At 35.4% G+C, this 17,792-nt stretch overlaps 1 protein-coding gene across 2 annotated transcripts in view; it reads right to left on the bottom strand.

Annotated features, from left to right (window-relative positions):
- Positions 1-17,792, bottom strand: part of GALNTL6 (polypeptide N-acetylgalactosaminyltransferase like 6) — a 1,202,623-nt gene that overhangs the window by 329,433 nt on the left and 855,398 nt on the right. The gene's annotated exons all lie outside the window — the stretch shown is intronic.

The following is a 17,792-nucleotide window of genomic DNA, read 5'->3' as shown; positions in this document are numbered from 1 at the left end:
GAAAGTCAGGCTAAGTCATTTTTCTTGGTAATTCAGCTAGTAAGTGGCAGAACTGAAATGTGAACCCAGTCCATTTAGTTTCAGAGTTGCCGCTCTTAACTATAAACTGTACAGACTCACTGCTCATACATTGGTAGAGAAATGCCTGGATGATACCTGTACTACAAACATTATAAACACTTCTATTTTGACAGGGTGTGGTGGCTCAGGCCTATAATCCCAGCACTTTGATAGGCTGAGGTGGGCAGATTACTTGAGGTCAGGAGTTCAAGACCAGGAAGTGTTTGCCTGGCAACATGGCAAAACCCCACCTTTCTAAAAATAGAAAAATTAGGGGGCCTGGTAGCATGTGCCTGTAGTTCCAGCTACTTGGGAGGCTGAGGCAGGAGAATTACTTGAGTCCAGGAGGCAGAGGTTGCAGTGAGTCGAGATTGTGCCACTGCACTCTAGCCTGGGCAACAAAGCCAGGGAAAAAAAAGTTTTGTTTTCATGGTGAGGAGAATTATATTATTTATCAATTGCAAGCCAAGTGACAAGGATCTCTCCTTGACCAAACTTTAGTCAGGTTTCTCTGATCCCTCTCCTCAACTAGATCTTGACTTTGGTTCTCCCCGACCCCACCATGCTGGACCTACATAGGCCAGCTGTAACAAGAATTGTGCTAAGTCAGTTTAGTGAGAATCTTCTCATCCTTGATATCTGATCACTGTGGCTCTCCTTCAGCAAGAATCTTGTTAAATAGGTTTGGCAAGAATCCCCCTATACTTGATGTCTCTTGTTAGTAATTTTCTAATTACTCTGCTTGTTGGCTATAAATCCCCAGCTGTCATTGCTGTATTTGGAGTTGAGCCTAATCTCTCTCTCTATTGCAACAGTTTTGACACCTGTCACAATAGACCTGACAGGTATGAATAAAGTCTTCCTTACCATTTTAACAAATGCAGAATAATTTTGCCTTTAACAACAGTTAACAAAGAGATTTTGGAAGTGGACATTATGATTAGTTGATTGAAAATGAATTTCTTAAGCAACACCTTTCTTTTGGATTTAACCCATGTTAATTATTTCAGTTACGCCTTCAAAAGTATGCTGGATAAGATTTAATCTTTTGCCTTTTCTAAGTAGTGAGAAGAGGTTACATATCAGTGGCAGGACTATACTTGTGATTTTAAGAGGTGTGTCAATAGGGCAGATCTATGTGACTACTGATTTGTAGTAGTTTGTCACTGCTACAACAAATACTACATGCCTACTTGGCACAATCTTCTGAGAAAATTTTTAAAGTTGAAGAATTTTTTGAACAATACTTACCACATAAATAAACCATAAACAATATTCTAAAACTCACAACAGAGGCTGTGACTATTCCCGGGGCCACAGAAAAATGAAAAATCATGAGCAGAAGGTAAGAGGAATAAAACTCTAACTGTAACACCCTTCCCCCAAACTGCCAGGCACCATGTGGAAAAGTCCCCGTGGACTGATGGTTTCTACACAGGTAAAAGTGAAATAGAGGCCAGTTTCCCCACCATCTTGGGTTCCTTTGCAAGAAAACCATTCCTGCCCCAACCCATAGGAAGTACTGCAAGTGCATGTAGGTTGAAAACTCCTGAGAGGAGCTCAAGACAAATAGAAGTTGGGCTAAAATGAGCCAGCATGCAAAACTCTATGGCTGCTCTTCATCTTAGCCAAAGGAGACAGCAAGTTAGAGAGGCTGTACATGACCACTATGCTGTCAAAGGTGTGCTCCATGAATATTCCAGGCACAAACTCCTAACTAGCCTTCTTACACAGTCAGGGTATCCCCACTGGGATCCCCCCAGTCTGGGATATGCAGTACTCTGAACTTTTTCAAGAGTTATGGCAAACCTGGGCTTAGGAAACCACCTAATGCCAAAAAGGAGGCAGTGGTCTTGGACTAAAGGAACTCATCAGTCAACCTGCACAGACAGATGTACTCTGGAAAGACCAAGGCAAAAGCAAAGACTAGAATAAATAATTCTCCCTTAAATGCAAAGACATAGACATATGTCTACAGAAAACAAGAGTGGATAGAGAACCATGGCCTTCCCAAATGGACAAAACAATGAGACAGCACTGACCCTAATAAGATGTTTAAGTGTAAGCTCTCAGATCAATAACTCAAACCAGCAGTGTGAGGAAATTTGGTGAATTTCAAGATTTGTCACGTAAAACAAATTCAGAAATTTATGAGAAATTTAACAAAGATTTTGAAATAATTTAAAACATCAAACAAATCTTGGAGCATAGAAATACAACGGTCAAAATGAAAAATACATTAGAGTGTGTCAACAGCAGACTGAATCAAACAGAAGAAATAATCAGTGATCTGGAAAACAGGCAATTGGGAAATAAATAGAAGAGAAAAAAGAAAAAAAAGAATGCTTACAAATCTAGAGGATAGCCTAGAAAGAGCAAATCTGAGTCATTGGTCTTCAACAGGGAGTTGAGAAAGAGCGAGTGGTAGAAAGCTTATTCAAAGACACAGTAACAGAAAACTTCACAAAATCTAGAGAAAGATATATCCAGGTATAGTACAAAGATTAACAAACAGATTCAACCCAAATAAAACTACCCCAAGGCATATAATAACCTAACTCTCAAAGTTCAAGGACAAATAGAGGATCCTAAAAGCAGTAAAATAAATAAATAAATAAATAATATAGAAAAGAGATCTGATTTGTCTGGCAACAGACTTCTCAGTAGAAATCCTATAGGACAGGAAGAAGTGGGATGACATACTCATAGTGCTAAAGGAAAAAAACTGCCAACCAAGAATCGTGTATCCAACAAAGCTATCCTTGAAGCACAAAGGCAAACAAAAGTTGTGAAAATTCATCATCACCACATTGGTCTTCCAAGAATGCTAAAGGGAGTTCTTCAATCTGGAAAAAAAAAAAGATACCAACATACAATAACAACAACAAAAACACCTGAAGTACAAAAGTCATTGGAAAAGTAAAAACACAGAGAAAATTACTAAGAGATAGGCAATATAAAAAGATGTAAATTCGAACAACAAAAAGTCAAAATTTCAGGGGGAATAGAGCTAAAGTGTAGAGATTTTTAGTTTTTATAAAATTTATTATTTTCTTTATGATCAAAATAAAGTTATTATCAGTTTAATATAACTTTGTTAAAAACATAAAAGATTTTACATAACCATGCAGCAAAAACCTGTAGTATAAAAACTAAAAATAGAAAGCAAACACAAGAAATTGAAATATACTACCAGAGAAAATCACTTAACTACAACAGGAGACAGTAAGAAAAGAAGAATGAGAGGAGTTACAAAACAACCATAAAACAAAAAAATAAAATAGTAGTAGTAAGTCCTTACCTATCAATAATAAGAGTGAATGTAAATGGAGTAAATTCCCCAATTAAAAGATAAAGGGTGCTGAATGGATAAAAGTACAAGACCAGTTAAATGCTGCCTATAAGAAATTCCTCTATAAAGATACATGATTTAAACAGAAAAAATAGAAAAATATATTTTATATAAATTGAAACCACAAAAGAACAGGAGTAGGTATACTTTCATATTAGATGAAATATACTTCAAGTCAAAAACTATAAAATGAAACAAAGATGACCATTATATAGTGAGAACAGAGTCAACTTAGCAAGAAGATATAATAATAAATATGTATGTACCCAACACTAAAGCACTCAGATATATAAAGCAAATATTAACAGACCTACAAGGTTAGACTGCAATACAATAATGGTACAGGACTTCCACATCCCACTTTTACCAAGACAGATCATCCAGACAGAAAATTAACAAATAAACATCAGAATTAAACTGCACTCTAGACTAAACGAACCTAACTGATATTTAAAGAACATTTCATCCAGCTGCTGCAGAATGCACATTCTTCTCATTGGCACATGGAATGTTCTCTAGGATAGACCATGTGTTAGGCCAAAAAACAAGTCAAAAAATTTGAAAAGTCAAAATTATATTATCTTTTCTGACCACAATGGAATAAAACTATAAATCAGTGACAAGAGGAACTTTGGAAACTGTATTCAAATACATGAAAGTTAAACAACATGCTTCTAAGCAATCAAAGGGTTCAAGAAGAAATTAAAAAGGAAATTTTAAAAAATGTTTTGAAACCACAGAAAATGGAAACAAAACATACCAAAATCTTTGGGATATAGAAAAAGATTATGGAGAGAGATGAGAAGTTTGTAGCAAGAAAAGTTTTCATCAAAAAAAGTAGAAAGAGTTCAAATAGACAATCTAATGATGTACCTCAAAAAACTAGAAAAACAAAAACAGGCCAAACCCCCAATTAGTGGAAAGAAACAATAAAGATCAGAACAGAAATAAATAAAATCAAGACTAAAATAATTACTAAAGATCAACAAAGTGAAAAGTTGGTTTGTTGAAAATATAGGCAAAATTGACAAACTTTTAGCTAGAGTACTAAGAAAAAAATGAGAGAAACCCCAAATAAATAAACTTAGAAATTAAAAAGGTGACATTACAACTGATATCATAACAATACAAAGGATCACTAGAGAGTAATATGAACAATTATATGTCAAAAAATTAGAAAACCAGGAAGACATAGATAAATTTCTAGACACATGACATACCAATATTGAACCATGAGTATACGGAAAACTAAACATACCAATAATGTATAATGAGATTGAATTATTAATAAAACAGTTTCTCAAGAAAGAAAAGTCCAGGCTTCACTGCTGAATTCTACCACACTGTTAAAGAAGAACTAATACCAATTCTTATCAAAGTATTCCAAAAAATTGAAGTAGAAGGGAATTCTTCCAAATTCATTGTATAAGGTCAGTATTATCCTAATACCAACACCACACAAAGAAGAAAAAAAGGAAACTACATTCCAATATCCCTGATAAACATAGATGCAAAAATCCTCACAAAATGCTAGAAAACTGAATAAAACAGCACATCAGAAAGGTTATTCACCACGATCAAGCAAAATTTATTCCAGGAATGTAAGGTCTTTCAACATACGCAAATTGATCACTACGGTACACTACAGCAGCATACTGAAGGACAGAAACCATATAATGATCTCCACAGAGTCAGAAAACACATTGAAAAGTTCAACATTCCTTCATAATAAAAATGCTTAACAAACTAGATATAGAAGGAATGTACCTCAAAACAATAAAGATGATATATGAAAAACTCATAGGTAATATCATATGAATAGAGAATAATTGAAAGTCTTTTTCCTAAGATCTGGAGCAAGGCAAAGAGGTCCACTTTCCCCACTTTTACTCAACATAATACTGAAAGTCTATGTTGTCTAATTGTTTTAGTCAGAGCAATTAGGCAAAAGAAACAAATAAAGAACATCCAAATTGGATAACAAATTATAAGATTTTTAAAAAATATAAGATAAGACAAACATATCTACTTTTACCATTTTGTTGGTTTGCATTGACTTGGGTATTCTAGTTAGTGCAATAAAAATAAATAAAAGCATATGAATTTATATAGAGGAAATAAAACCACCATCCCTTGAAAATGATTTGGTTGTATACATAAAACAACCAAAAAACTATACATAAAAATAACTAGAAATGATAGAAAAACTTAGCAAAGTGCTTAACCATAGAAAAGTCAATTGCATGTCTTTATACAAGTAATAAAACTTTAGATAATTTAAAGAAAAAGACATCATTTATAATGACAAAAAAGACTATAAGGTGTCTTAAAATTTGTTTTAGTTCATTCCTGCTGCTATAATGAAATACTGGTAATTTATAAACAACAGAAATTTATTTCTCAGAAATTTTTGCAGCCTCTCTCAGTTCTAGAGGCTTCCAAAATGATGCCTTCTCACTGTCCTCACATGGAGGGAGGGACTCAAAAAAGGGACTAGGGAGCTCACTTGAGCCTCTTTTATAAGGTCACTAGTCTCATTTATAAGGTTAGAGCCTTCATGGCAAAATCACCTTCCCAAAGGTCCCACCCACTGTCACATTGGGTATTAAGTTTCAATATAAAAATGTTGAGGGGGTGGGTAGGGGGGAACTGACATTTAGACTTTAGCAGGAATAAATCTAACATATTCTGCAGAGTCTCTACAAAGAAAGTTTAAGCATTAAGGAAGAATATTAAAAATGACAGTGGAGAGATAGGGCAAAATAGGATGAGATGGAATGGGAAGAGGTAGAGATCGGATTTTTATGAATAAGAAAATTAAATGAAGGCATAAACATTGAGTATCCTGAAAATAATGTATAAACAAAATAAAATTCCATGAAAGTTCCAATAGATTTTGTGTCTCTTTGTGTGTATGTATTTGCTAAATTTGAGAAACTCATTCTAATATTGATATAAAAGAGCTGAAGATCAAGAATCACCAAGACACACTTGCCATTTTTGACTTACGAAAGTAGTTGAGGAAGATTTGAATTAGGGGAATTTTCTGATTGCTTGATCATTTCATTATTTATCATATTGTTATCCAGAAATAGTAAAATATAAATTATCCAAAGTATTAAAATGTACCTGCTCAGTTTTGATTTTTTTTTGTCTGATGTTTAGGGTAATATTTTTGATTTTATTTGATTTTGTTTATTTTTGTATTTCAGGCTTATAAATGATATTAATCATAACGGTTAATTCTTAACACACTGTTATCATTAGTCTATGCATGGCTCTCTTTTATTCTTATTTATTTATTTACATAAGAGAAATGAACACTTATGAACCCATTACCCAGTTAGATAATTAGAGCCTTACCATTAATGTACAATGTTCAAACTACAAAGGTAGTGAACCCATTTTAAAGTATACTTTTCTTTTTTTTTTTGTTTTTTTTTTTTGTTTGTTTTTTTTTGTTTTGAGACGGAGTCTCGCTGTGTCTCCCAGGCTGGAGTGCAGTGGCGTGATCTCGGCTCACTGCAAGCTCCGCCTCCCGGGTTCACGCCATTCTCCCGCCTCAGCCTCCCAAGTAGCTGAGACTACAGGTGCCCGCCACCACGCCCGGCTAGTTTTCTGTATTTTTAGTAGAGACGGGGTTTCACCATGTTAGCCAGGATAGTCTCGATCTCCTGACCTCTCTTCTGAGAAAGAGACCTGGCAATAGTTTTCTTTTGTAGAACCTCTATTTCTTGAGGTCCTGTTCCGATTATAACTAGAAATTGCCACCAGCCCCTAGCATAGCTAAAGTGTGACACTGCAACAAAAGCCCACCCCATCAGAGTTTCTTTCTCAGGAATGAAGCTGGGAAGAGTCACCTAAAGACAGAAGCCTGTCTTGATGGGAAGACTCAAGGAAATCACCCATTGTTTCTTATTAATGAGAGTCCCAGCTGTGACCTGTTGGCCTGGATGCTATATTCTTTCTTAGATTCTGTAACTGAATAGCCTTGCAAAAATTAAGTTCCTTTCTTCAAGTTAGCATGAACCTATTTCAATTGTTTGCCACCAAGAATTATAGCAACTTCTCTCTATATTGAATTTGTCTGCATGATTAATGACTTAGCTTCATAGATATGTAAATATCTGAAGTCTAAGTCTAGGCTCACCGAACTAATGTTCTAATGACGTAAAACCCCACCAAGGGAAACTCCACACTACTGAAAAGTCAGTTTATCTAATGTGAATCAATAAACACATCTTCAGTCTTCTTTAAAAATTTATTAGTAAATAAGATGAGAAATGTGAGGAAAAGAAATCCATGGTATCTAAGATAATAATAAAATCTATTATTTCAGTCATATTGCTAAATTTCTACTTCTCAGGCAAAGATTTTGAGACTCGTTCCATGAGGCCTCAGGCTCCTTAAGCCTCATATGTAACATTTTTTTTTTCCTTTGTATGGGAAATACACAGGATTAACAGACTGTTACATTTTCGGTTAAAATGAAGTATGGCTGAAGTATGGCCCTCCTCTTTCTATAGATACACTGCCTGTGTAGGCAGAAGCCTACTCAATATCTCAAATTTACATTTGAAAACTTTCCCAGTTTAGAAATCATCCTTATTTGTTTTATATGCCTTTGCAAAGCAACAGGGAGAAACTTGCTTTAACAGGCGTGAGCGATTGACTAGATGTCAGGAATGTTAACGATTTTTGCAGGGAGCAAAGTAATAAATGATGAAGAGATCAGAACACCTTTTTTATATTCCTCTGGGATGGGTCACTTGTTTGTCCACTAGATGTCTGATTGCAGAATACCGGCTGACCTCATTTCTATCCTCATTACCAGGTAAACCACACTAGCTCTGGAGTCACAATCTAAATAAGCAACTGAGGAATCCTACCTTCAGTAAAAAGCTGGCAACGGTGTATTCAGTACATGTGAATCAATAAATGACAGTAATCCCTTTACAATTACATCCATTCAAATCAGCACCTTTCATCATTAGTTACTTAACAGGTTACAAATTCCCTTTCTTTTATCGTTATCCTTCAACATTCCTTCATGTTGTTTTTAACTATATTATTAAATAGATTGCCTTGTTGAGATCTAGAAATGTCCACTGCATTTTTGTTCAACCATAACTGTCATCATATTTAAAGGAGAAATCCAATTACTTTGACCCAGAATAAAGTCAGGGAGGCCATGTTGACTCTATTTGGTTACCCCTTTTGGTTACTAATTTCCTTTCAATATGGTTACAAGTCATCATTTTAATAACCTGTATTATATTCAATAAATACCAATTTTTGGTAGTTTTTTTAAAACGATACTTACTTCAGACTTTCAGAATTTCTCTAATTTTTGATAAATCTTTATGCACAGGTCATTGACGGAAGTTTCTTGGTATCATTTGTAAATGTTCTCAGTAATCTGCTACACAATTTGTTTCAAGAGACTTGAACTCACTTGAGTGTTTAGATACTTGCAACCCATTATAGGCCTCAACTGCTTCTTTATTGATATTTGGTTTATCCTTTTAAGGAAAAAACAGTTCTTTACTGAGAAAAATAAAACAAAAAAATTATTTTCTTTTTCTTTTTGTAATACATCAATATTTCACCACTGGCCCAAAGCACAAAACTTATTTATTGGAACACAATTTAAAATGCTCTTTCACATGTTCATAGCAAATCTACTGCAAATCTTAACTCTTTGTAGCTGTGCTCTCTCTCAGGATTATAGTGTCTGGTCACAGGCCTCCCTGGACTTAGCGAGGATTTGAGGATATGGCATTTCTGTTCTTCACGTAAGTTTCTTACATGAGCTCCTTCTTTTTAGCCTGTTTTTATTATGGACTTATTTCTAAGATAAATTTATTGTTTTTTATTCCTTTTTGGCAACTCTGAGAGAAGGTTATTTATGAAATAAACTCATTTCTCTTCCTAGAATACACAGCTGTGAAAGTCACTATGAAGGACTGAACCTTTTGTGTACATGTGTTTGTGATATATTGTGAAATCTTTTAAAATTCTGTGTTTAGTTACACATACACACATACACATATACACACACACACACATACAGTTATGAAAAATAAAATTTTGGCTGAGGTATGAAACATCACCATGCAGAATGCTATGGTGTAAATGTTTGTGTCCCCCAGAATTCATATGTTGAAATTCTAGTCCCCAGTGTGATGGTATTAGGAAGTGGGGCCTCTTGGGAGGTGATTAAGTCATAAGGACAGAGCCTTCATGAATAAGATTAAGATCGTTATGAAAGAGCCCCCAGAGAGCTTTCTTGCCCCTTCCACCATGTGGAAACACAGCTGTAAGACTCTTTCTATGAACTGGAAAGCAGGCTTTCTCTAAACACTGAATCTGCCAATGCCTTGATCTTGGACTTCCCAGACTCCTGAACTGTGAGAAATAAATTTTTGTTGTTTATAAGCTACCTCTTTTATGGGATTTTGTTATAGAATGACCAAGACACAAAACTTGCAAAAAAGACATGGGAGGAAACTGATTAGATGCCTTTATACTTCCCATCCATATTTATGGCATAGAGATGCCAGGCATTGGAAATTAGAAAAAGAATTTTGAAGGCTGCTTTGGAATGAGTTTTCCTATATATCTCACCTCTTTCATTTTAGTGGGGAGGAGCAGGAGGAGGTAGGAAACTGGACTTCCAAGGGACCATGTGGAGAATTTATGTGACTCCCATTCCCCATCTCCACCAAAGCACACAAACGTAGTTTGAGTGGCACAGTGAACTTGTATCTGAATCATCTTTCGTAATCCAAAGCTTGAATGTTAGCTGGGTCAGCCTATGATAGCAGAGTATAAAGCTGCAATTTCGTAAATAATGGAGCTCCCAGAATTTGCCAAGGGAAAGGAAGAGGTGTGGCCATGTGGGAGGCAAAGCCCACAAGAGGAAGTCTTGGATCCTGTCCAAGAGACTGAGTGGAGGGTAGATGGGATCTCAGCTGAAGGAAGCTGGCCATGGCCTAATGCTCAGAGGCTATAGGAGGAGCCAAAACTAGTTGGAATACTGATATTGCTGGTGTCAAGGGACTGCAGGCAGTAAGTCTCCAGGTCTTCAGATAACTCAGAATAGTGCTATGAGAGAAAGAAGCAGCTCTGAATACTGGGAAGCCTTAGAAAGACACGAGAACATCAGCTTCACTCCAATCAGTCAAAACAACCCCTAAGAGCAAAAAGTAAAAATCTCCCTTTTCCTACTGGGGAGGAGTTTCTCAGGTATAGAGAAGACAATGCTAAGTTTTTATTTGTAGGCACTTCTGTCATAGGCCCACATTAGGGAATAATGCCAGCCTCAAATGTAGTAAAGGGTTTCTATTGTCACATAGGATTGAACAGCTGCAACTGTTCAATTTGCAACTAAATGAGACTGTAGGAGTTTTAAATTGCTTTAAAGTGAACAGACTGTCATGGGGTTTTGATCCAGGTGCTTGAGAAGAACCATGGTCAAAAAGTAACCACGGTCAAAAAGTAAACATGTTATAATTGTTCTCTATTAGTCTTGTTTGTTACTCAGGAAAACCACGAAAATGGGGGACAGCACATGGAACCTGTTGTAAGTCTAAATATCTAGTATTTTAGGCAAGTTTTAATAAAATGATATATTTATGATTGTCTCATGCTTTCTCCTAGTTACCTTGCAAGCATTGTATTCCATTCTCGGCTTTGGTTCTTCTCTTTGTAGAAAGCCTAAGCTTTCTACAGTCCTTTATATTCTAACGAAGCCCTTCCTGCAGTGAACATTATTTTCTTTTGTAATCTACTTGTCCTTGTAATCCATTGCTTTCCTCCAATTAGTCACTTGTGTATTGGTTGGTAACTTTGATTTTTCTTCAAACTTTATAATTGTTAAGTTAAACTTATTTTGTACACAAACTGTCTTACTTTAACATATTCAACTGCTCTCCAGTGAAATGCCAACTTTTTATTTAGTATTTCTATTTTCTTAGAGGATCAAGATCTCTGCTGCTTGTCATCCACCTGATTTAACGGCAGTTTGGTTTTAGTTAAGGATTAGACATGGGTGTGGTGAGCGGGGATGCATCCAGGATAAAGACTTATGTTCTCATCCTAACTTGCAATTCCATTGCTGGTCTAAATGAACATGTATAGTGGTTAGTAAAGCTCTATAAAAACCAGTATTTTCAGAAATGCTAAGGATATATTATTTTTATTTTTTCCACATAATTTGCTGTAAAAAGGGCATTTGGAAAATTTTAATTTCATTGATCCTCACTTAACCAAAAAGGTCAGAGCCACATTTCTGTTGATTTAGTATCATGACATAAATATTTTTGAAGAATTATTATTTTGTATATTAAATTAACTGAACATACATCTACTTTAAAATTATGTAGTCCAGAGGAAATAATTAAAAAGCATAATTATTGAATATATAATGTGACAAATCAGTCATGTAAGAAAAACTCATATTTTCTATTTACTATGAGAATAATTATTGATAAGTAACATCTCTCCTTTTCCTTCTCATGAAAGTGAAAATGCATTTACAGAAGTGAAGATTTTTTTTCTCTTAATCTGTGTATTAGTCTCTTCTCATGCTACTAATAAAGACATACCAGAGACTGGGTTATTTATAAAGGAAAGAGATTTAACAGACACACAGTTCCACATGGTCGGGAAGGTTGGGGCTGGAAGGTGAAGGAGGAGCAAAGGCACATCTCACATGGCAGCAGGCGAGAGAGAGTATGCAGGGGAACTCCTCTTTATAAAACAATCAGATCTTGTAAGATGTATTCACTATCACAAGAATAACATGGAAAAGACCCACCCCCATGATTCAATTACCTCCCACCAGGTCCCTCCCATGACACGTGGGAATTATGGGGAGCTACAATCCAGGATGAGATTGGTGGGGCACAGTCAAACCACATCAATCTATTGTATAGAAAGAACTAAAAAACAAAACAAAACAAAAAATTAGGAATACCTGAAAGGTGAATAAAGCTGATATCTTTCATAGGAACAAAAGGTTGTTTAGATATTTAAAACTATGTGAAACAACAAGAAAACCATCTTTCAAGGTTTATAAATGCCAGCTAGAAAAAAATTAAGCATGACAAGCTCAATTGTTGAGAGTGATGTGTAAATAGAAAAATTACACCCAAAATTTTTGGATCAAGCCTTGCACTATAGAAACTAGAGTGATTGGAGAAACATTAGGCCATTTGAAATTTAGAGCTACAACTAGGAAAATTTCACAGAGTTTTCTTAGTGTTGATTGAATTCCATGCATTATCATTGACCAAGGAGCAACAAAAGAAATGATAAATTGTTTAGATGAGAAACATTAGTTATTAACTAAAAATGGAGAATTTAAAGTTTAATGACTTGGGAAGATTTCCCAAGATTACAATTTCTTGAAGAGAAAAATATTGAGAATAAAAATAAATTAGAAAGAAAACATAGTCTATCAAATAAGAAACATGAAGTAAGGAGAGAAATCTCAGGGAGATAAAAATAATCACCCTCTAACAAATAGTAATTAATGAAAGTGTAACTCACAGTGAAGCTGCATCTCACACCTATTTGTACTTTTGGATATATTTATGCCTTTGATAAAAATTATTATCCTTTCCATTTTATCTCAAGATCTACAATTGAAGATTAAAATGGTTTAAAATGTTATGATAAACTGAATATCATCAGAGAGATAAATGAATGAATCAGTTACACAAAAGAATGAATCAAATGAATGAATCAGTTATACAAAAGATCACCTACATCATTTCTGTCATTGTTTATTAACCTTTCCTGGATGTTTTTGGCAGGAGTAAATTATTACATCTTTTTTGTTGTTGTTCAGTGTTCTGATTTTTTTAAGCCTTTGATCTTCTATTTTTTTATATTGATATTATAAAGGAAGAAGATAAAGAGGATTGACATTTATAGAGTTTCATCTACGCCCTAGGAACTGTTATGGACACATTATATGCTATCATTTAATTTTTGCAAAAATTCTTGAGGTACATAGAATTATTTTTATTTTTCTGATGACTCACAAGCATGATTTGCCAAAGACTATAAAGCTACTGGATGACCAAGCTCAGTTAGTATTCCTTCCACTATATCATAGTGTTTCCAAAAGCAATTGGTAATCATAATTATGACCACAGAATATTCTGGAATCATCAAAGAAAGATTAAATAATCTTCAGTATGCAGTATTTGTTTTGTTTTAAAAAAGCAGAAATAATTTTCCTTAATAAGCAACTCACATGGTTATATTTTATCACTGGAGAAAGAAATAATATAAAATGCATATGTAAGGGAGCACATTCCTTTGGTGGGCTTCTCTCAAGTCTACAGGTCTCAGCTATGAGGAAATAACCCTACTTTCCTCATGTTGTTCCAGTCTCTGCTTAAAGACTTTGTGCTTTCTGGTTTCTTCCAAGCTTCCAACCCCCATAGATCACTGACTTCCACTCCCATATGCTCAACATTGAGAAGTCCTTTACAGAAATAGGGGAGCTGCATCACTGATAGACTGGATAAAGAAAATGTGGCACATATACACCATGGAATACTATGCAGCCATAAAAAAGAATGAGTTCATGTCCTTTGCAGGGACATGGATGAAACTGGAAACTCATCATTCTCAGCAAACTAACACAGAAACAGAAAACCAAACACTGTATGTTCTCACTCATAAGTGGGAGTTGAGCAATGAGAACACATGGTCACAGGGAGGGAAACATCATACACTGGGGCCTGCTGGGTGACTGGGGGGAAGGGGAGGGAGAGAATTAGGACAAATACCTAATGCATGCAGAGCTTAAAGCCCAGATAATGGGTTGATTTGTGCAGCAAACCACCATGGCACATGTACACCTATGTAACAAACCTGCACATTCTGCACCATCAGATGGTGTATTAGTCTGTTCTTAAAGAACTTAAAGAATAAAAGAAAAAGAAAAAGAAATAAGGCAGCTGCTTACTGATCCACCTTTTCTGCTCAAATAAACCAATACTTCCTGGCCCTCAATACGCAGGCTAATTTTATTGAAAATGTTTTTGTTCCGAGAGGAATTGTTAAATGATATATCTGTGTCACAAATATGTTAAATAGTGGAATTCATAAGAGGCATCTCTGCCACAGCGATTTGCATATAGTGGACAGTCACTACATTATAATTGAATAAAAAGTAATTCCATTGAAAGCCATAGAGGGGTCATGATTCAAGGTAAAGAGAATAGCAAACTGGGTGCACAGTGGAATCAGTTTTAAAATATGCAGATTCCAAGGCTTCATACCAAATAAAATAAGCCCAAAATCTCCAGTGTTGGTACCAGGATTCAATTTTTCAGTGGCTGTCCTCAGCCTCCAAAGACAGAGAATGAGCTGTTCTGACGAATGCCTGAGAAGAAATGAAAAACCTCCCCCATAGTTGTAGCCTTGAGTGCAGTAGTAGTGAGAGGAGGCTTGAAAGCTGGGGAGGAACCAGACTGGAGTGAGTTAAGGTGTTTATATGTGGTCCAAGAGGCAGTGGGGAGACATTTAATTTGTGTTTTAAAAGATCACGCTCTAGAATGTTGTGAATATACTGATGAGGGCTATGGCAGAGTCAGAGAGCCAGTTAAGAAGAGATTGTTGGTCCAGATGATGAAGAGGCTGTTAGTCTTCTTGATTAGGACAAAGCCAGTGGCTGAGGCAATGGGGGTAAACTTGAGGTATTTGGAAGACCAGATAGGCAGAAATTAATAACTTACTGGATAAGTGGGATTAGGAAACAGGAGAAATAGACTCCACTTCCAAATCCTAACAGATAACATAATTTAATGCTGAATAATCATTAGGACTGAAATTCTATATATTTTAAAAATTAGATAGACATCACTGAGACTTAATTAGCACTCTGATTTAGAGAAGGAAGGAATATGAGGTCATATACCCTCTTCTGTTCCATTTGACCTATTTTAATTATCTAAAAATATATTCTTCCATTTTATGCGTATTTTGGCCAATTGTAGTGTTGTTATCCCTTATGTAAAATGATATGTAAGCTTAATCTTTCATATTACAATTTTGGTTTATTTAATATTCACCTGTTCTCCTTGTACACAGACTGGGAGGCTAGATCTTCAGCCTTAGATGAGTCATTCTGGGTCACCACCACAACTCATTCACAGGCTACCAATGAGCATGGCTTCAAAGTCTGTATTGTAGAAGGAAATAGAGGTTGCCTTGAAGACTTGACTTATAAAATTTTAGGGTTGCATGATAGACAATCCTAACTTCAATCACAGGAGGTATTCAGAATACTGCAATTTTCTCATTTCCTGGAAGTTTCATATGCTGGCTTCTTTTTACACAACTTAATAGTAAGGGAAGGAGTTTCTTAGGTTTCCTACTTCCCATAAAAAAACAAATAGAGTGCAAACAAAGATAATTCATAAAAGAAAAAAACACTTGCTGCTAAAGTGTTTAAAAAATAATTTGAACTGACTTATAACACAAGAAATTCAAATTTAAACAATGACATATAATTTTTACAGATAATATTTAAAAAAAATTCAAAAATAAAAGTATCTGAGTCCAAAAAAGTGCTCTGAAATGGATACATCTCTGATATGAGTACAACATGGTATAACGTTTATGGAAAGTTATTTGTTAATGTTTATCAAGAGACTTTAAAGAGATATTCTGCATTAGCCCAATAATGTCACCTATCTAAAAAATAATCTAGAATGTATTAACACATTTAATAATCTATATTTAATTGCAGAGATAGTTATAATTGCAAAAATCTGCAAATAGCCAAAATGTCCCACAATTGTGAAATACTTGATATTAGAAAGTGAAAATGCAGAGTATCAAATTATGGAATATGAGTTAAAATATGCAAGCAGATTCATATCAAAGAGAGCAAATGTTAAGAGTGATTATTTGAAAGTTAAATAATAAGGTTTTTTTGGTCTTTTTTCTGTACATTTCTGAGTAATCCAAGTAATTGGTAATAAACATATGCTACCTTTGTTTCTAAAATATCCCCCTTTTTTTTGCATTAAATAGGCATGTCTGAATACCACTCTCAATTTTGAGGGAAGGATTTATATTCACCATATCCTTATCTATATTTTTAGTGATTTACACACATTTCAGGCTTTATCTAAAGGTTGACAGCTTTTTATTTTCTAATGTTTTATCAAATTGGGTGTGCACAATAATTTAGATTGTCTTGCTCAGCTTCTGCTATAGTTCTGTCCTTTTCTGGTTTCTGTATCATAGAGAATGAGATGACTATCATAGAGATGAGAGACTATCACAGTGCTGCCAGACTCCCTTGCAGCTATGGTAAGTGTATGTGACCTAGGTCTCCATAGCAGATGCACCTGCTGAGATGTAAAGGAAGAAGTGGTGGCCTTGGGGAGTGAGGCAGGGTTCTTGGTCAAGCCTGGGGACAGAGTCATCTGCCTTGTCTGACCAGCTCTGTGGGCCTTCCAGACATCCAGCCCCAACATCACAGGCATTGAGTCATGAGCAGTAATGACAGCAGTGTTTTCACGAGAAGAGCCATGTGCTATTAAGGTAACATTATTTATGGCACTCTAAAGAGTCTGAGTCATGTAACATTTAAAAATAACTCCTTTAGGTGGACATGGATCTTGCTGCTTTCAACAAAGACCCAGTGCAATACTTAATCAGGGCCATGTTGGCAAATGTGCCATTAGGTGTATTGCTTTCTGCCACAGTGAATACCATTTCTGTGACAGTTTCCCATGGTTCTCTCAACCTTATTTATCAATATTCTTTCCTATGATTCTCCCCGTGAACCTTCTGTCCAGATATTCATGTTTTCTTGCTGTTCAGTGAGTATTTCCTTTGTGTTCTACTCTTGGTAGCATTGTTCATGTTGGTGATGACCTGGGAATACCCATCCTCTACCCTCCCCAGCCATCCTTCAAGGATCAGCTATAATCTTGTCCTCCTCCAAGGAAACTTTCCTGCCTCCTCCAGTACTCACTGATCTTCCAGTTCCTGAATATTTTCAGCCCTTTATTCAGCACAAAATGTTTGGTCTTTAATGTTGACTAGTTTTGTATTGCAAGCCAATTTCTGAATGTGCTTTTGATCTCATCTCTCTTACAGCATTGTATTTCTACAATACTCCCTCTACAGAAATCTCTTAGAGTTCTGATATGCACCAGGGAGAGTGCCAGGCCCTTCTCAAGAACATAGTAATATAATAAACATCAATGGTTCACTTATGTACTTAAAGAATATTCCAGTAGAATTAAGTTAACCAGAAGGTTTGGGGAATGCTATGGTTTGGTTACTTAAATTTTCAGGTTAGTCGAGAGATATGCAAATAATCTTTTCCCTAGCTTTA

This window comes from Macaca fascicularis, chromosome 5 (genome assembly GCF_037993035.2).
Source record: "Macaca fascicularis isolate 582-1 chromosome 5, T2T-MFA8v1.1".
NCBI classification, from domain to species: Eukaryota; Metazoa; Chordata; class Mammalia; order Primates; family Cercopithecidae; genus Macaca; species Macaca fascicularis.
This window is presented reverse-complemented; position numbering and strand designations above follow the sequence as displayed.